The sequence below is a fragment of the Strix aluco genome, chromosome 2 (genome assembly GCF_031877795.1).
Source record: "Strix aluco isolate bStrAlu1 chromosome 2, bStrAlu1.hap1, whole genome shotgun sequence".
NCBI classification, from domain to species: domain Eukaryota; kingdom Metazoa; phylum Chordata; class Aves; order Strigiformes; family Strigidae; genus Strix; species Strix aluco.
Genome location: NC_133932.1, coordinates 86,984,269 through 87,005,779, shown reverse-complemented (window position 1 = coordinate 87,005,779; position 21,511 = coordinate 86,984,269).

Here is a 21,511-nt window from a genome sequence, read left to right as displayed (position 1 = left end):
TTTGTTCAGAATTAGACATCAGGATTAGCTGCTCTTCATTCTGTGATTGCAGCAGAGATAGAAAGTGTTACCTTTTATTTTAGGAAAAAAGCCTGACAGGATTTACTGATTAATACTTTCTTTGCATAAAACTGTGAGTCATCTTCAAGGACATTACTATGGCTGGAGTCAGAACACCTCTGGCTGTGCATTTGTCAGATTTCACAAGGTAAGTGGTGTCAGGATGAGGCACCTTCAAAGGAAATAACTAAATATGCACTCATTAGCTTCAGTGATAAATAAAAATACACTTTCTCTAATTTCTTATTATAGAAACACTCCTCCATAAGGAAAAAGGGAGAGGAAGAAATGAAAACTTAAAGGTCTGGCATTTCAATGCAGAATAACGAACAACTTCCAGAGTAATCAAAATATTTAAAGATGTAGTGATTTCTCATTATAGAAAACTTGTCCTCAGTTATTTTAATATTTCATTCCACCTTTTAAACAAGTTTTTAACTTCTGTAGATTGAATATGTTTTTCTCCATCTCTTATTCAGTGCCAGTGCTACGTACATTTAAACAGCATCGTCTTGTCCAGAAATTATTGTTTCTATGACAGGGAAAGAATTGCTCTGTGTAATGCACGTAAAGTAAGTTGTTTTTTTTTTCAAAAATGGAAGGTACATTGGAATCTTGCAAATGAAAAGTACCATAAAAGCATCATGTCTTAAAGGCTATGCATAATGGATATGCACACTACAGTATGAAGCGTTATTGCTATGTGAACGATTTGCAAAATTGTATTTGAGGAAGAGGTAAGACTACAACTTCACAAAAATTAACATAAAATTGAAACCTTATATTTGCAGAAATTTGCCATGTCTCACGCTTCCAGTTAATGTGTTTAATTTAGGCTTTTTTATCAGAACCAAAACCTAAAGAGTGAAATTTTACACTGGACCTTCTTCAATTTAAACATGATTCAATTTTTTTGGTCTAGGTAATATTCTGTATTCCTCTTTGGGGCTTCAACAGTCTTTAACTCACTTTAGCAAAACAGAAGTTTAAGGTCACCTTTATGACAGGACAAACAGCTTTCATCAATAAATAAATAATAATATTTATTGCGTATCTGGAACAACTGTGTGTGTACAGTTTACAGTACAGAATTTTACAGTTTACTTGTTTTTAAAAATTAGTTGTTCCATAGTGAATACTGATTTTGTGTACTACAGCCTTTCATAGCCTTCGTAAATGATGGCTTTTTGTATTGGATTATTATGAAAAACAAATCTTTGGAACATTACTGTCAATTTATTTACATGATAAATGAGATGATATAGGAAGCCAAAAGAATATTGTATTGCTATCATGCTGTATTTTAAGGACCTTAAAAATTTGATTTTAAAAAGTCATCTACAACAAGTAACTTTATGTGTCTACTGCTATTATTTAAAGTATCATTCCTCTATTTATTTATAAATAGATTTTTTATTTGATGCAATTGTTAAAAATAATGATATTTAAATTTATCAAATATTTTCCAATAATCCCAGTATTAAACAGGATACAGAAAGGGATTAGCTAAATGCTGCTAAAAAAGTTTGGCTCATATACTTCACAGTGTTTTTACTGTGCTTTTTCTTCTTTCTCTAACATCACTAATATCGAATAGAAGTGAAACAATATAGGTATTGCCTAGAGTGTTTTCAGATACTCAAGTACACCTTAGAAACATATTTGCATTTTATGTTAACTTTATTATTTTGATATTTTAATAATTTCCATGAGTGAATTACTATTGACATCACATATTAAAAATCCATTATGAATAATTATTAGTAAGGACAAATACATTTTCTTTGCAGAGACAAAAAACAATTGAAAGAAAATTTCCACAGTTTAATTTAGTTCAAAAAACAGTACTAAGAGAACTAGCTCATTAAACATTTAAAAGCAAAGTCAGGCTTAATACAGAATCAAATATTATTGGTCACTTTAGCTCAGTGTTTTGGCATAGATGTGTTTTCTTACAAAAGTATTTTGACATTTTATATTTATGTAAATAAAGACATCTCAGACACAAAAATCATAAAGATGAACAGAAGCATTAAAAAAAATGGACAGATTTCCTGTTCTTTGTTGCTTCTTTAAAGAGAAGTTCAAATTATTTCTATCATCACAAAAAATTTAAAATTTTGTCTTCTGATACAATCATCCCACAAAAAAGCTAGAACTACGATATCATCACTGCTAACTAGAACACCAGCTGATTTAATTGGTTTCCACCGAGTCTATTTCCTCTACTATATTTTTAAGTAATGGTCCATTTAATTTGAGAATAATCTTGGGTTTAGTAGTTAGGGAACTTAATAAAATTTAATCTCATAAAAGAGAACATCAGCTTGATATTGCTCTAAAATTTAACCGAGATAGATAGCATATACATAAATATAATTTCTTCTCAAGGATAAGCCAAAATACAGACTTCTGAGTAAAGTTGAGATTTGCTTGATTTTACCATACCTTTTCTAAGTTTTCCTGTTTCACTGAGAAGGAGGAAATGAGGTGAACTTGTTGCATGGTTTAGTGATCTATTTCTCATCAGTATCACCTATTAATGAAAAAAGAGGGTAAATATTTCAATAGGTCATTCTTTGCCCTATGTAGACTATAGAATTTGTATTTCATTCTTGCACTGTTAGACCCTTCACAGTAATACAGATCCAGTTCTTAGAATTAGCAATAGAAAAACTCTGTTGGAATGATTAATATAGAGCATTTAGTAAAAATGGTCTGAACTAATTTTAAACAAATTTTCCTAGTTTTTCAGGCAGATCTGAAGTTTTTAACCACATCAGAACATATTTGTATACAAGTTGAGACATTATCATCTGGATGAATGGAGAATTAGAGGTGTAAAACAGGTAGTTGGGTGGTTGGGCTTAATGGGCACTGGTTATTAGGTGATGTCACAGGGTCTGTATTGGGCTGGAACACTTCCTTGGGAGAAGAGGATGAGGGACCAGGGATTGCTCAGCCTGGAGATGGCTATAGGGGGGAACCTAACAGCAGCCTCCCAGTGCCTGCAGGGAGGTCAGCAAGGAGATGAACCCAGACTCTTCACAGTTGTGTGTGGTCAGAAGATGAGAGACAATGGGTGTATGTTGGAAAAGGAGATATTCAGGTTGGGTACAATGAAAAGAAAATCCCCAGTAGGACAGTGAAGCAGTGGAGAAGGTTGCCCCAAAAGATTGTAAAACAATGTTAATTTTCAAGACCCGACTGGACGTAGCATTAGCAGACCTGAGCAGAAATAAGGAACCGGCTCTGACTTCAGAGCTGCCCTTGCAGTGAGTTGGACTAGAGACTTCACGAGATCCTTTCCTGCCTGAATTATCCTGTGATCATATGACTCTATATCCAAAATACTGGTCAGAGGCATAATGAGAACAGCAAAGAAAACAAAGAAATCTCACTAAAGAAGGTATATTTAGATGAAACTATATCTTAAAGCATAATCTATTTGTTGATGAACCTCTCTGTAAGATCTTCTAACACTTTCTTGCAACTATATAGCTAGAAATATTGACAGGGAAAGAGTGAAATAAACGTATATATTAAGTCAGTGAAACAACCAATACATCTTAGCAGGACTGACATATATGCAGATGCAGTGACAAAACATTAAGTTAAGCATATGGCTACCAACCTTCAGATAATTTTTGTGCTTGACATGGTCCTTGCTTTCTCATTTTCTCTTAAAAGAACCCAAATATTCAACTGTTTCATTTTTGTTTATTTTTTCCCCAGGTTACTAATAGTCTTTGTCTGTTTAATGATAATTCTGATCTCTCACAGTTTCCTGGAAAAAAGCCTGGTTTTAGTGGTTTTATTTGTTTGTGCTGGCTTTTTTTTTTTTCTTAATGAAAGCAAATTAAATTACATGCATCAAGTTTGGAATGATGTATTAATTGTATTCCTACCACAGCTGGCGTGTTGTAACTAAGGAAACATAGAATTATCTTGTTCAATGTTTTGTAAATGGTACTGTGAATCTGCAGAGAATCATTGTTTAAAATTTGCATAAATGTCCTACATTTACAAAATTACTGAAAAATTTTATTGTAAGAAAACTGTGCCATTTCCTCTTTTCCATTATCAGACTAAGGTACATATTCTATTCATCACAGATTTTTCTTTCAATACCATTATATTTAAAGCCAGGAATTGACTTCTGTATATAATTTATTTTTACTGAATTGCTCTGTAAAAAGAGACAGTCTTTGTTTTCCCCTCAGCTAGAAGTATGTATAAACTACGACAGTGAATACTCTTATCTAACACATTTTTGTCTTTTGCATGGAACAAACCACTAGAATTCCCACTTTCAGTCTGTCATATTTATTTTTAAATAATTAAATGCTTAACTAGAAGTTGTTTGTTTATTTCTAATAAGACAGGACAAGTGTGAGCGGTTTGCAATACCATATTTCTGATGGTTGCTAGTGCCAAACATCTGCTTTAAAGCAGCTGATGAATTTTTTTAGAGTCAAGGACATTTTTTGTTTTATTTAGCATTATATATTTTGTTTCTAAATGAAACTCAGGCATGTTAAAATCTTTATTAATATCACTAACTACTGCATGACAGTTTTGATTATACTGAGCTTAGTGTACACCAGTTTCTCCCACTACAGGACAAAACCCCCCTTATTTTTGTTTTTATGTATGCTTACATTGCACCTAGAGATGGGAAGAGATCATTCTGTTTGTTACCTTCTTTATGGTCTAGTGCAGCGATCTGAATGAACTGTGCAGGAATCTTCTAATTTCTTAGTTTTGTAAAGATTGATGTATACAAAAAATGTGATTGTTCATAAACATAACTGTTCACACTTTTAGACTGACACCCTCACACACACCCTTAATGTAGCTGGCCTTTTAAAGAACTAGTTTAAGTAAGAATTGTTAAAAAAAATATCTTCTGAATTTCCTGGGAAACTAAAGCATGGTTGTTTTTTAGCTTACTTTTTGTAATGATTATGAGAACTTATGATAGCTGAAAGCATGGGAATTTATGCATGAGACTATTATCTCTCACTTTTGTTGACTCTTGCATGTCCTGAAGTGATACAGGGAGCTCCCCCTTTCTTCCCTGAACTCCTGCAACTGAAATAGTTGTTCTCAAATAGGCTGTACTATGAAAGAATACAGCCTATTTTATCAGTCCTACCTGTGAAGTGGACTTTGCATGAACTGCGGATACATGAACTGTGGATGAACTATGAATAAACCCAGTTAGAGTGCAGGTGAATTAGTTTGTTAAAGAAAGTATGATAGCCATAGCAAGTCCACAGGATATTACTGAGGACTGTAAATGTACCATCTTCACTTCTGAAGAGAGACTGTGACATGGAGATGTATTCAGATTGGTCCTGTCAAGTAAACCTTAGCTCATTGCTGTAGGAATAAATGAGATTCTGGCTCTCATCATGGCCATGGATACTGAATATTTGTCATTGGATTCTTCTGTGACATGTGGGATATACTTTCTGTCAGACAACATAATCCTGGCATATCAGACTGGACAGCCAGGTAAATGATATGGTTTGGTCTTCTCCCTGCACTATGGTGTTCTAGAAGAAACAATGGGGGCGTAAAGACATCTGACCACACATAATATTATATTGTTGCACTTTCTGCTATGCACCTTTTTGAGGTATGTGTTGATTATCTGTGCTGCTTCTAAATTCTGAGTGCTTCTAGCACTCTTAGATACAGAGTCATCTAAATTGCCAGAGGAGGAATAGTGCTGTAAATGTTTCCCCAAGATTATTTCAGTCTCCTCATTTAGCATGCACCCATGGCCACAATGATGGGGACAGAAAAGAAACTTGGCTTTCACCCCACTCATAGTATAACAGCTGTGAATATTTAATGTGTATACTTATATGCTGTATTAGAAAAAAAAGGCTTTTTAAAGACTGAAACATTCCAATTCAATTTCTGAAGTCTGATAGAAATGGGATACTGAGATCCATCTTCAACCTAGCTACTATTCTTTCTGTTTTATTAAATTAATCTTCATTATAAAATCGAGTACAGAAGTTTTGATAAGCACCTCCAGAAGTACAGTCTATTCATCTTAACATTAGTTCTTGCCACATCTCTTATCTGATAAAATATTTTCATATTTGTGGTCTGTAAGTTTTCAATGAAGAGTCATGAAAACCCACAGTTTATTCCCTGGGAGAAAAAGTCACATGAATTAGCTGCTTCCTCCCACAGACAAAATTAAAACTTTCTCTTTAAAACAGTTAAGCAGAAGGAACTATTTTGTCATGCTCAAAATGCATACAGGACTCTATCTCTCTCATTCTCTCTCTCTCTCTCTGCACCTATTACCCACACATATATTTAGGTAAAGGTATATTTTGAAGATACAACAGTATTTATCCTTCTCTGGATATGAAGGAGAAATATTTCATAAAGTATGTTAAGAATAGTTCACAAAAAGAAAGATTAGAGTGTTTGGTAACTGATGGCATACACCCAGTCTAGTAATGAAAGTTACTTTTGAGGAATTTTGAAAACAAAAGATGGAGTGGCAAGAAAAGAGAGAGGGAGTAAGAGGGAAAGAGAAAGGGAAAAGGAAAATTTCCACCATTATCCAGCTGGGAACAGAAGTGATGGGCTTCCTAGATGCACACCCTCTCCTGAACATCTTCTCCCCTGTATTCCCCATTGCAGCAGGTCATCCTCCATAACATTTTTTCACTCAGTAACTATATCACTTTTCATCAGGATCTATGCAAAATCTATGTTTTTTTCTGCTTTTGATGTGCTAGTACTAGTTGAAGCATATGTTGAACTGAGGCATATGCTAGTTGTTGCTGTTTGTTAAGTTTTCTTCATATGTATTACTTGGCCCCTTAATGTTAACTAATAGTTACTAACAAAAGCTAGGAAAAAGGCAGAAATGCTGGTAAGAAACATCAAGGAGAATTATCAATGCATTATACATGCAAAGTGATTTTCCTCAAGGAAATTTTTTGGCAATATAGGATTTACTAAGATGATTTCAACCTTTTTTTTTTTTTTTTTTTTTTTTTTAATAGAAAACAGTATTTCCTATAAGATATGCTGAATGGAAACACTTGATGAAAAATGTAAATGCTGTTGAGATGATTTTGATTTTAAATTTAAACTGCCAAATATAAATTTGAAGAATGGGCCTTCCTTTCTTGGAAGTGTTTTTTAATGCTGTGTTCAGCACCAAATAGACAGGAAGGAAAACATGAGTTTATGGCTGCAAAAATGGTGTGAAAGAGAATATACAGTTGTAGTTGGGTAAAACAACTACTCTTAATAATAGCAAAAACCAAATCCTCTTTTACTTTAAGACAGAAAAATACAGCTAGATCACAACCTGTATATCTTAAACGTGTGCATACATTTGGCATTTGAGGTTAGTCTGTTTTTACAAAGAAAATAGATACACCAAAAAAAGTAATGTTTGTTAGTTTCTTTTTGTTTGCTTGTTTTCTGTATTTTTCTTAGAAAATGTCAGCTCAACAAAATGAGACCTTATTTGTGGGTTACTATCTGTCAAAATAAATAAATAGGTTCAGATACCAGCATTTACCCCAGAAATAAGTGATTCCCTGACACTCAGCTAAATTCATCAATATGTGTCCACTGTACAACTTATGTAGAAGAGCTTTTGGGGGAAGGAATACTTTGTAATCTCATAATTGATATTTATACAAAGTCATCAGGCCTGATTACAGATATTAATTTTTTACGTATTCCAAAAATGAATTCTTCATACAAAATACAGAAGTCCTTTCTTTAACAATATGAGCTAGAAGTCCTAAATCCCCAGAGATGAATTATAACCAGGTGCTAAATCTGTGAAATCATTCATCAACTCTCTCAATTCATTCACTGTGCGTTATTGCCTATGTAAAGACCTCCCATAAAGCATATAAAAACAATTTTATGAATTCCAGGGCCAGGGGCTGTGTGTATGTGAAAATCTTACTATGTAAAAAGACATGTTATTTGAGCTCCATCCGAAACCTGCTCTAAGAATAGGCTATACTTATACTGGGAATGTTGTAATCATCAATAGATGTCACAATAAAAAAAATGTTCCTTTACTCCCCTTCAGCTTGCCACTTTGACAATGTCTTTTAGAAGTTTTTTTAAAGTAGTATTTATCAATATAGATAGCCTAAACAATATAAGTGTTTAAGTGTTTAGTATCTCTTGACTTCCTTTTTCCTTTACAGAAGAAAACTTAAATCATATTCAAACTGATTCTGTATCAAATGATTAATTCTTTTCAGATAAATTCTATTGTAACAAGTGTTCAACTGCTTCTCCATAAAAAAGAGGCTTTTGCTACTAATTTCCCCATCAGAAATTTTCAGGGGCTCCCCAGGTTGAGTCAGGTTTGACAAGGAGTAGATGTACCAAAGAAACTACTGTTTCTGCAAGTTTGTTGAAACTTGCAGCTGGATAGATGTAATAATCCAAGTGAACAGTCCCACTGAGGGAAAGCTTTGTTTTGAAATCAGCAATTTTTGTCTTGGTCACTCAGTTCACATGGATCCAACCTTATCTATCTTTGACCTATGTGTGTGGTGGTAGGTGGAGAAAGGCTATGGGGAGGAATGCAGTATTGTAAGAGAAAGGAAATCATGAGAATGATGAGGACATAAGGTGACTGCAGCAGAAATTATTTAAGATAGAAAACCTTACTCAATTGAGAACAAGTTTTCAGTATCTTATAACTAACATTATTTTTATTCGGGGTAAAAAAATAAGTAAATTTGAATAAAAAACTGGTCCTAATCCTAAACCCTAAAAGGTCTCACACAATAAATGTTCCTGCACCTTGTCTGAGCTTCAGAATCTTTAATACTTATATACTTAGTCTGCAAAACATATAAGACACCTTCATGTAACTTACCCCATAAAGAACTTTAGACTAGATGATAGATAAAATTGTTTAATATTTGATCTGTTGAATCATAGATATGAGGAAACATATACCTGTGTTACTTTTCAATGTCTGTTGTACTATCATCATGATAATTCTTAGGAAAAGTAGTGTTTAGATATAATCAGGGAAATGAAAACATTTAAGCTCACCTCCTGACAGAGGAAGAATATATTTTCGCCTCTTGTAATACTATCCGACACAGCAATGATGTATGGAATTTAAATCACCTGATTACAAAATATGTAATATGGAGAAGATAAATATTACATTTACAGCCTTTACATCTGTATTGAGGACAAATTATATTCACCTGGAATAAGTTGGGTTTTTTTTAAATTCCATTCTCCTTTTTTTTGATAATGTGAAAGCTGTTCACTAAAAGCATATAGCTTGTAAGTCCAGGAAATTACTCAAAATGTTGTATTGTAGTATATTTCAACATTTAAATTATTTATTTTTGTTTAAATTTAAAAAAAAAAAGTTGTCATATGTGTGGCTGAGAGATGTAACAATATAGCTATAGAGCTGTTTATCCTAAGGATAGAGGAATAGTTACATACGGTAAGTATGCATGGGCTTGATTTGGAAGAGAATGCTGAATAAACAGTCTGAAAATTAAATTGTTTTAAAATGTAAAAAAAATTCTCAGCTTAAAAAAATTTACTTGTCACATCTTACTTATTAAAGAAAAGGACCCTGCAAGTTTGGAAGTAGCAGTATGGTCTGAAGTTCTAGCACACCCTCTTTGTCCTGTTTCTTGTCCATAAAAATTGAATTCACTTGAATTCACTTGAAGCATTTGTATAAAAACATACACTAGCCTTTTCCAGACACTGCATTTTCTATGAGTCCTTACAGTAAAGGTTTGAACCAACATCAGTTCAGACAATAAGAAATTATATAGAAGTTCATTTATTCTATATTTAGTTTAGTATCAATTATCTGTGAATCATCATAAACCAAACAGCAAGAAGTAAAACTTCAGGATGTCTTAGTACTTTAAATGCACCAGTTTAGTGATTAGCATTTGTTGAAATTAAAAATAACATATATGCAAATATGTTATCATTTTTTACTGTTATTTTAGTAGTAAACTATGAAAAACAGTATGTTGCAGTACTAAGGACAAAAAAATACAGTGATGCACACAGCTGCAGTTCTGCTGACAAATGATCAATGTGGAGCCATGCAAGAGGGTCAAAGAAGTTATTTGAAGGTGATAATACAAACACCTAATAAATCATGTTATAAAGAACAAAAAGACTTTCAGGTTAAAGTGCATTCAGAAAATTGCACTAAAAGATTTGTCCCTCTTGATTTTAAGCAGCTGAAAATTGTAATACTATACAAAAAAAGCAAGAATACAAACCAGCCTTTGGAGAACCATTCAGGTGGCACACTAGAAAATTTCTGAGATAAAATGTTGGCAGAACACTAGTTTTGGTTTCCTCATTATCAGTATGGCCAATATTCATAGCAGATTTAGACCATCAGTCCTCAAAAAGGTAAATTATATTCTAAATAAAATTATATGTTGTTTCAACAATTAACTGCCTTTGAATATTCCTGCACACGGAGATATGTGTTACATTAATAGCCAGAATATTCCTAACAGAATAAGGAACATTATTGGTTTAGAAAGTATAGTTAGTTCTTTATGAAGCTGTTGCTGCTTATCTCATAATCTGTAAATTGGAGCCATTTCCTGATATAGGAATATTTTGATATATGAGGAAAACCAGGGCAATTTATGGCCAACACTTATGCACTGATGTTTGAATCAAGACCTACTCCTTTAGTAAATGACAGTAAATTAAGTTTTTCTTATCCATGGGAAATTACTATCTGTTGAACTTTAAGAAAAGCATTCAGCTGTGGAAAAATACTTCAGACTGATCACTTCAAATATGTGTTGTTCGTGGGGTAAGGGAAAAAGGACATTTATATGTTATTTTAAGTAACACTACAGAAGGATTTAGTCTTCATGAACATAAAGAATGATGATCATTAAGTAGCTTCAGACAACATTTCATAAATTTTCTTCAGTGCGAGCTAAATAAAAATCAGTAGTATTTCTGATGACAATTAATTAATCTGTTTTATGTCAGTAGAGTTTCAGAATGTTGACATTTGATCAGACAATCAGAGCTGATAAAAGGTAATTAGAAAAAATATTTCTTCAGTTAGAAAGCTTTTCAAAATCAAAACATGAAAATTGGAACAATAGGAAAGATACATTACAAACTCTGTGTAATAATTTGTGTATCCTACATATGACTAATCCCAACCCATGGTGCCATCAACAACGTAGAAAGGAATTTTAAGATTTTACAAACAAGAGAAAGATTAATGCATATGAAGATCACCCACTCTGATTATAGCACCACTAACAAGATAGCAACATGAAAAGAGCAGAACACTATAGAGAACATAAGGGGCTTTCTAGCTAACAGTTGCTAGTAACTGGTTAACTGATGACTGAGGGAAAAATCAGAGCAATGATATGTCAAATAGCAAATAAAGTTATAAAGTCAACAGAACAAGGACCAATAGGGAAGTAAGGAAGGGATAAAGAGGGTCATCCTATTTGTTTAGGAAGAGACACAGGATTGTAAGATGAAGAATCTAGGAGGTTAGAAAGAAGGAAAAAGGTAATATAAAGTGAAACAAATCATATATATATAACTCCCAGGATATATATCCCTCCCTGGAATTATTCAAGGCCAGGTTGGACGGGGCTTTGAGCAATCTGGTCTAGTGGAAGGTGTCCCTGCTCATGGCAGGGGGGTTGGAACTAGATGATCTTTAAGGTTTCTTCCAACCCAAACCATTCTATGTTTCTATGATTCTATGATGCTATATGATCAGGGCTGCTTAGGATCTCTCTCAGGCAGTCTTGTACATGATCACTGCTATTTGGAGCACAACATTGAATCTGTTGTTGATCCAACAATATGTATGTCTTTCTTACTTTTTCTTTACAGTCAGGGGGACCTGGAATGCTAAAATTAGTGTGGAAACACCCAGATGGAACAGAATGAGCATCCTGACATTTCAACCGTCTATAGAACCAGCTCTAGACGACAATATTTATGTCAACCTGTCAACTTATTTAGTGGCTTTGCTGTAGTTAATATACAATAACTTCAATCATTTTAAGTTTTGAATGAAAGCAAAATTCAGAACCCCAAAATTAATCCAACTATTTCATTACCTTGAAGAACATTTTTCATCTACAGAGGCAAAGTCCCTGTATAAATATCTGGTCTGTACTCATCCAAATACCAGCCATAACTAAATCCTATGCCTGACATGAGTCTGTGAATTAATACACAGTAGAAATAGAACTGAGCTCCTGTAGATGCTGGCTACATTTTTCATGGATGTCTCTGAGTATATGAGCTAGTAATTTTAATATGTGCTTCTCCATCTGAATTAATGGAGTGATAATATGTCTGGTAGCATTACTAACTTCTTGTCTTACAGACAGGTCAATCAGTATAGAAAAACATCATCCCACATCTCTCAGAACACAATCAGGTCCTTATTTAAATAAAGTAAAACAAAAGCTGTTCTGCATAAACACAGGGAAGGATACAAAACAAAATGTAAATATAGCTGGAGGGATGCTGGTTTTAATCAGGTAAGGAAGATTGGCTGTTAGAACAAGGGGACATGAACATAGAAAATTATGACAGCTGACAAATTAATCCAATTCAAAAGCTGCTCTCTAAACTAATCATAGTGGTTTTTTTCTTCTCCCTTGGTTTTTAATACAGCAGAAAAAATCCCACAAACAAACCATGAATTAAACCACATTAAAAAAATGGGAGGAAGAGAGAGGTGCTCAGGCTGTTTAGATCATATTCAACTCTAACCATAACCATAACAAAAGTAGCAAGTCTCCATTATCAAAACTGTTTTCTCTTTTGAGAAAACTCTTCTCTTTTCCCCCTTTTTTAGTAAATAGATATGATTATTTTCATAGCAACTGAGATGAAATACTCACATCACCTATACCGAAAACAAGGTTTTCTCATTGTAGTGAATGTTATTCTCTGCCTTGAGAGAGCAAAATTTTCTACAAACCAGAATGATTACAGCTTAGGATTTCTCCTAAGCATTCTTTCGTGTCTCACCCATCTATTACACTGTAGTTCTGTCGTGGATTGGAAAACTGCAATTTACTTGTTTGTCTTTCTAATTTTAAATTAATCTGCCCTCCATCACCACACTCAAACACAAATGAGAGCAGTGCTGCCAGAGAAGACATCCTAGCTATGACTGCATGATTAATTTTTTAACTGAAACAACTGAGAATAAGGAGAAAATCAAAACAGTTTAAATGAATTGTCTCAAATAAACATTTAATTTAGAAGATGACAGAAAGAAGTGTATACAGAGTGTCAAAACCTGCACTGGGAAAATTCACATGAAAGGGACTTGAGAAACCCATTTATAGAAGAAATAATGGAAATCTGGAAATCTTGCAAATAACTAACATATAAATCTAGGGTGTTATGCAGTTAGGTCATAATTACAGTAATTAAAGAAAACATTATTTTTTTCAAACTCAAGACCCTTTGAACTGTAATTGATGGATAGTATTAGAGTCAGCTTTTAAAATAAGAATATGAGAGAATACAAAAGAAAAAAATGGTATTTGAACATCTTATTTCTACAGTGCCACACAGTTTATATTTTACAGTACACTTATCTGTTTTATGTTAGCATCACAAAGGATCAATCAGGACTCCATTGGTTTAGGTTGTACATTAGTTTATACAGAAACAGTTATCTGCAAACAGTTAAATAATATGGAGTTTACAAGAAAAAATAATTAATTTTATTAGACAAGCTTATGCATATGTTTCGTAAGACATTCACAAAAGTCAAAGGATAAATGTTGGGGGGTATACACCTTTCATGATTTGGAACCCTCATCTTTTGTCAGATGACAAATCTGACTTCAGAAATGCTAGTATTGAAGTTGTCACATTGCACTCTAATGGAACAAAACACTGATATGGTGCAGCACTACATACAATGTAAGCTACTAACTTTATCAACTCCTGAAAAAAGTGGTTATATACAAAAAGGTTTTATTAGATATCTGTTACCTTTAACTAATACAAAGCAACTTTTCAATTTCACTGGCCATGAAGTCAGTCTATTTTCTTCTCTCATATTGTGTTACTATTGCCTTTCAGTTTTTGCATATCACATCTCTTCATTCATTATTTCCTGTCATTATCTTTATAATCAACTTTTTTTCTCACTTCTGATGTCTTCATCATTCTGAATTTCTTCTAATTCTTATAAATCATCTTCTGATGACAGACAACCTTTGATTGCTTCTAGGACAAACATTCCTCTTTTTCTTAGCAGCACACATCTACTCCAAATGACATTCCGGAAATCCTTCATTAAATTTTTAGATGTTCATCCTGATTTTGACACTTGACAACTATTCTAGTAGGCAGCTGTTCCTCTGGCATTGTTTTATGTATCAAGAACACATACAGTGGCAGTTTTATGCCATCTGTTGACACTGCCAACATTAATGTAACATGGATTTTTTTGTTTTCTAAATTTTATTATGATAGAATTTATGCCTCCTTCTTCAACAATGTAACGATGTTTCAACTACATTACCCATTTGACTACGCAGATAGTCATGATCTTTACACAATCCAGTCACATACTGCTGAAATGTAGTGAGCTTTTTGGTGAAGTCAGAAGGTAGGTGTTGGCAAAGCAAAGTTCTCTCCCAAAGGCAAAAAATATGAAAACACATCATTCTGTTAAGGTCTACTACCACTTGCCTTCTTGCTCTGGAATATTTTCTACTTATGGTATTTCTTGATCTCTAAGCTTAATGATTTACCATGTAAGTGGGCTTCATCTCTTGTTTGGATATGTACAAATTCCACAACTTAGAGTCATAGAATTGCAGAATCATTTAGATTGGAAAGTACCATCTAGTCCACCCTCTTACTCAAAATATGATCAACACTAAATTCACACCAGATTTTTCCTCAGTCTCCTATAAACATGCTTTTTTTGTGTCTATGGCATGACTTCTGAATCATAAGCACATGAAATCTCCTGGTTTGACTGTTTCCATCTTGACACTTATGTCCCCATCTCATTACATTTCCTCTCATCATAATTTCTCTGGGTTTTTTTTGCATACAGTACTACCATGAGTCTAAAATCTACACAATAAGTTCTCCTTATGCCTTTTCATAGTTGGATGCCTCACCTTCAAACCATCTACTATTTTGTAATTGTTATTAAAATTCAAGAAGACTCATAGAACTACCAAAATCACAATGGAATTCTCTGAACTACAATATACCACACAGTTTTGCAAGTAGGAGAGAGAAACAGTAGTAATCAATTGCTCTCATTGTGTCATTATTCAATTTCAGACTGCTTTGGAATGTTTCTTCTCCTTTATCAATAGGAGAGCTTCTACACTGAACAATCATATTACCATACTGACCATAAAAACCAGAACCTCAAATTCAAGAGTGCCCTGAGATATATAAGTTAAATATTTCTTGTAAAAACCACCTTCATCTTCCTTTTAGGAAAACAGAGTTTTTATGAGTTTATACTGGCATGTTTATATTGGTGTCACTGGTTTGTACCTATGCTAAAAGTTTACTGGCTTCCTCAGAGCTAGTCTTTTTCACACACGCTTCCTACCCACACTACTCACACTTCAGATTCACTGCTGTGGAATGTTTCTGGGGATTGCTGCTACTCTTCTTTAGATGCAGATCTGGAACACTATGCTTTATTGCAATTAATTATGTTATTGGACCTTTTAGTGTTGTCTCAGCAGCCAGTACCTAGAATGAAAACACATCAGTTAGTGATGTCTAGACTCTAGTCCTGAATGAGAGCCAGACCTGCTGTAGAACACATCTCTGCCATCCTGAGTCAGATTTATGGAGGCATCTGTTATGACTGGACTGGAATAAGGCAAATATATTGAAACTGGCTTGTCAGAGAAAATCACTATTCCTTACTGGCCACACATATTAGTAACACAACCTATCACAATATCTCTGAATGCATGTTTCAGCATGGGCAACAGAGATCTGCAAGTTATCTAGATTCTGATGAAAGCTAAATCCAGGAGGACATCCTGTCCATACAGCAAGAAAATTTACAAAGCAAGTCTGTCATGGATATAGTTTCAGAGTATTACAGGGTTTCCATGACAGAGGAGATAAGACTTTCAGATTTGTAAATTGTAAGTTCATCTCTTCCATGACAGGGACTTCAGGAACAATGACTATATTCTTGTGAGAGAAAGAAACTAGAACCTCTTCTAGTTCCCCACTTTGAAAGAATACAAAGATGAGTGGAAGAAATAGTGTCTCATAAACAAACAAGGAAGCTGCTTTGAGATCCCATTGCTGTCTTATGTTTTTTTTCTCTTTCTCTGAGAATGTAAGCTAGATCGTACACTTTGAAAATAGGTTCATGCAACTTGATAGTTACACCATCCCCCTGTCCTGATGGATATCATCTGACGTAAGCCTCTCTTAGGCCTCTACCAGGAAGTCTGAGATCGTGGCTTTGAATACACTACACCCAAGGAATCCACACCTCGGTGAACCCTTCTAACTTGGGATCATTTCTGGGATGTACCATATACCTTACTTGAATTTCGTCAGGAATCAGTTCAGCCCAATATCCCCACCCTGAGGCCATGGCTTGATTCCATAACATGCACAAGTCCCTTTGAGGTTAGGAAAACTCCCTTCCAAAATATCTTGTCATAGGGACTTTGGATAATTCTATACTATGCATAAATTTTCATTTGATCTCTCCAGCAACATAAAAAACCCAAGAGAAACTGCAAACAGACATGGACCTAGAACAAATTCTTGAATGAGAATCAAAAATGCATTTGGTCAATTTCAGCTAAATGGAACATGCATTCAAAATAGCTGATTAGCATTCCTGGGAGACTGGGAAATTACTCTGCAAAGGCTGTTTTTTCTTGTAAGATATCAGTTACTCCTCAAGCACTTTAAGTGTTAAGACAGATTTGTTGGTCTCTCCTGGACTGAAATGAAGAAATTAACCGATCTGTAGTGACACTGACTAGTACATTGTCATCCAACAGTAAGTCTGTTTGCAATGGGTCAAAAATATCACTAATTTTCCTTGATCCGCTTTTTTCTGCCCAAGGTTGGAGCCACAAGATAGCCCAAACATAGCCACAATCAAAAACCACACTTCATCACTAAATTGAAAAAGTCTTCAGCCACAATTGACTGCCACTGCCTTATGCCTAGGGCAGTAGGTCTGACCCATATCCCTGCTTCTTTTCTTCACTTAAAGAACAGCCCATATCACTCAACTCAGTATGCAATACAAGCTCTGATCACCAACATCATCCCATACAGTGAAGAAGAATTAGAGATGAGGGTCTTCATTTTTATGAAAAAAAAGATATTTATCAATATAGTAACAAAACATGAGAGAGGAAAATAATCACATCTTTCTTATGAAGTCTTAACTCCTGTAGTCAAAGTTAGGCAGCCAAGGACAAGCACAGCTCAGAGAATGTCAAGAGAAAAACAGCATGAACAAATAGGCTGCTGTAATAAAAGAGAATAAAGCAAAGTGATTATGTGCTTTCCCACAGAGAAGAGAGCATTCCTTAGCAACCATGGATTGTCAGCTAGCAACAGCATGGGTGGACTGTAAGATCCAGTGTAAAACTATAAAGCAGGTGGAAAACTCACTGGACTGCTTGGGCTCAAAGGCCAATGGTTTGAAGTGTGGCTGGTGGTCAGTCATTTCAGTGTCCCCAAGGTTATTGGAATAAAGCTATGCAATAGTACAGACTGGGTGTCAGCTGCACAGAAAGCTCTTCTGCAGAAGATATCATTGGGGTCCTGTTGGTCAACCAGTGAAGCAGAAGTATGGATATACCCATGCAGCAAAAGCCAATTGCATACAGGGCTGTATTAGCAAGAACATAGCAGACTGAGGGAAGTGGTTATTCCCCTGTATGTAGCACTTGTGAGACTACATCTGGAGTACTGTGTCCAGTTTGGGTTTAACCTGTGCAAAAAAGATACCAGCAAACTGCAGCAAGTACAATGGAAAGTGGCTGAGATCATTAGGGAGAGACAGCTCATCATCAGTAACAAGAAGTTGAGACAAATGGATTTGTTCAGTCTTAGGAGGAGGTTACAGGGGGATCATACTGCTGCCTACCAATGCCTAATGGGAGATAGACAGTAAAAGAACAAAAGCCAACAGACACAAGTTCCAGGAAGGGAAATTGCAGTTAGACATTAAAATTTTAATTTTTTACAAATGAGATAGCAAAATATTGGAAAAAGTTGCACAAAGAGCTTGTGGAATCTCCACCTTCAATTGCAACAATTCAAAACGCAAGTGGACTGGATAGTGAGCAACTTGATCTAATTCTGAGGCTGGAACTAGCATCAAAGTTGGCCCTGAGGAGTTAGACACCTCCAAATATCCCTTTCAATGTACATTATTTTGCTGCTTCTATTCTAACAACTGAAACAGCAATCAAGGCCATATACACCTGCAAGTAGAAAAGGAAATCACTCTTCTGAAAGTAAGTTTTGTTAGCTAGAAGTAAACTTTAAATCTGTCATCCTCTCTATCTCTGTCATTGTCAACACTCCTTGATTCCCTTTGCCCTCTGCAACCCATCTTCATATCTTGCAGCCTATGGAGAACAACCACCGGTGCAATGGTAGTTTGTGGGTGGCTCTGTACAGACACACCAGGACACCCAGTAGAAGCTAATCCAAGTGGAAGGTTCTTACAGGTAAATTATCCACATGACCAGCTAGCCTCCTTTTCAAAGTCTTGCAGAACTTTAAGTAGAGGGAGGTTTTACTTGTTTGTTTTGTTTTCAGGAAGCACTCTGTAGTAAAACTTTGTGCTTTTCATTTTTCCAGCAGAAAAGCTGCAGTTGTCATTCTTGAAGTTCTCAAGCAATGAATAGTTAAAATCTGTGCAACTAGGGCCTAATCTGTAGAAATACAGGTCTAGGTTGCCTTGTCTGGGCTATGGAATTGAACTTTCAGAAACATAAAGGATTTCATAGATTTAGAGAAGCTAGCGGGGTAAAATATCACTGGCTGGAGAGAGATGCAGAATTAATTCATGCTTACGACTGACATAAGCATAGTTGACATGTAGAAAGTCTTGCCTAAAACAGTCGCTCAGAGCATTCTCCAGGATTAGGCCCTTTTTGTTCTTGTTAATAAGAGTGATTGTGTTTGTGCTTCATAGTTCCATCTTTCTTACAGTTAAGTATATGATGCAGCAGGGAAAAAAGGAATTAAAAAGATATAGGAGATCAGGCTCAAGTTTGACATTAAAAGTCTTCAAACTGCCAGATAGGCAGTTTGCACCATAGGACCTGTTAGACAATAATTAAGAGAGGCCCTTGTAGGCAGGTTGTAGGCAAAAGATCTCATGATTCAGGACTGCAGCAGGTCATTAATTTTACCTGATTACCAGACATGAGGGCTGTAGAATATTTGTGGTCATAAAATAAGTGACTTGTAACATAATAGATTTTGTTGGTGATGGTAGGGGATGTGGAGGGCAACAGCCAAGTATACACATACATTCAAGAGTGTCCACAAACTTTGAGGAATACGTGTGAAGAATAGCAGTTGACTTTATTCATTATCCAAAACTTGTGTGTAGTGAAAGTCTCGAGAACAGCAGAGATCAGATCTGAAGTAACAATGATTGATGATGATGATGGGAACAAAGGACTGCCAGATCTTGATATAATCTGTAACTGTAAGATTTTCCTTCCCAGGCTTTCAACCATAGATTTGAACTTTCACTTTAAGCTTGTAACAGGTTGTAGCAGTGGCAAACAGATGCAAGAAAGGCTTTGCATTGAGTTCCTTAACTCAATATTATTTTATGTTAAAGCTCATAGAAGACTTCAGGGGAGGGAAAAAGAAAGAAAAAAAAAAAAAAAAAAGATAAAAAGGAAAAAAATTAAGAAAGAAAAATAAAAGGGAAGTCTTCCCTAAAAACTTTCTAAGAGCTAGGCTCTAATGACAGGAGTATAATTTGGAGAGTCTCTGGGAATGCATCAGAATTCATAAAAGCAGGGTTTCCATTTGTCACTTCGTTATCCTAGTGTAAACATTTACCATTCCACTTGAGTTCCTGAAAGCAGATCACAAAGATGAACATTTTCTCTCTCATGTTTTCTTTTTCACTGATAACTTTTGTTCCATGAAAAAGATGTTCAACCTCTATCAGATGATCAGGAAGGCTTCTATCAGGTGATTGTGCTCCAAATTAAGAGTAATTCGAAAATAATTTTTCCTCCAAAGTGTAACTTAGCGGATACAATTTTTTCTATTTCAGGACCACAATCTGTGATATTTGTCTCATGGTCAAGTGAGTACTGGCTGCCCTTTTGTAGGTGCAGCTCTATAACTGCTGCCTGTGGCAACAGCCTGACAGACAGGACTGCCGGACAAAAAATAGCCCTTTGTTTCATGTGCCAGGGTGGGGGCTACCATGAAGGCAACTGGCAGGAGAAAGAAACAAATAGCCCCAAGAATTAAGAGGATGGAAAACCCAACTCTAACATTAAACTCCTCCTAGCAACAAATTCAGGAACCTTGACAACTCACTGTAACTCCTGCCTATGCTTCTTTAGGTTAAAATGCTAAATCTTCAGCACCAGACTGCTTTATTTCTTTTAAATAAAGAAATGTTGAAGTGACTATGTAAGACTATAAAAAGTATTAGAAGTAATCTGCCCCTGTTGACTGCATCCTTGCAGACATATCCCACATCTTGGCTCAGTTTCAACCAAGACATTACTTTTCTGGGTCACAGCAGGCACTGTCTTCTTTTCTTTGTAGGAAGGCTCTTTCCATAATCTCTGAGGTTTGACCAGTCTCTTCACTGTTTTTCATAGACATCTTTGTCACCATGTGATCTGCAAGCTTCAGTTTCCTGTTTTAACTCTTCTTCCTCTCCTTCATTCAGCTTCTCACTGCAGGTTCTGGAACAGTAGTCATTCTGGCTCTGTCACTGTTACCATAAAGGAAAAAAATATGCAAACAAATCAGGCACTCTCTAAGCATACCGCTGCCCATTTGTACATCTGAGATCGGGATCCACACCAGTGATATAGTTGCATTTGTTCCTCTCTGAGGAGGCTTTTTCAAGAAAAGACGTAGTGTAATGCTGTCTTTTGCCACTCTGCTTGTCAAAAATGCCTTCCCTGAAATTGAGGTTAAACCCTAACCCAATTTCTAGCAGTCCTTGGAGGGAAGCGGAAATGTTTATGTGCAAGAAAGAATATAAAAACCAGTAACTGATGTGATGCCTGCCTACGGTCTCAATGCATCACTGAAAATAGACTGAACAGCTGCCTTTGGCAAGCTCTTAAATGTTTTGTTCAATAGCTTCTTTTGTACGCTGCACTGTTTCACCTGATGCTTCAGACTT